Here is a 585-nt window from a genome sequence, read left to right on the forward strand (position 1 = left end):
ACTGAATCTGGCACTCTGGGATTGGGCCCCTGTCACTTGTGTTTTAGCAAGCCCTTTAGGTAACTGTTGCACGCTCCAGTTTGAGAACACCTGGTTTAAATTATTCTGTCCCTCCAGTTTCAGATGGCTGGATTTGGATAGTTTTTTTTAGATCAGGTTCTTGATTCCTTCCCTACCTGCATATGCCAGAAACACCCACAGGGAGCAAAGCGTCCCCCACAAAGGCCTCCCTGTAGGGCATTTGTATCCAACAGGAGAGCTTGAGAATGAACCCTTGCCGAATTTGGTCTTTTATATGAGGTCCCAGTCCCTCTTTATCTGGCCAAGCAGTGGTCCCTGAGGAGATCGACTTGGCCCTTTCTGGATCCCAGACCCTCCTGGCTGGGTATCCTCGGGAGCGGGTAGGAGAGGGGTGATGTTGTACGCTGGCTTTCCGGAAAGTACTTGGCGGGCGTCCCGCCCCGCGCTCCTGCGTAAACACGCGGTTCCCTCGGCAACGCCTGGAACCCACGTCAAAGGTTCCGCCAGGTCGCGGGCGACAGCCACCCCTCCGGCCGTGGCCGTGCCCGACTCTCGGCTGCGGCC

This window comes from Pteropus alecto, unplaced genomic scaffold (genome assembly GCF_000325575.1).
Source record: "Pteropus alecto unplaced genomic scaffold, ASM32557v1 scaffold86, whole genome shotgun sequence".
Taxonomy (NCBI): Eukaryota; Metazoa; Chordata; class Mammalia; order Chiroptera; family Pteropodidae; genus Pteropus; species Pteropus alecto.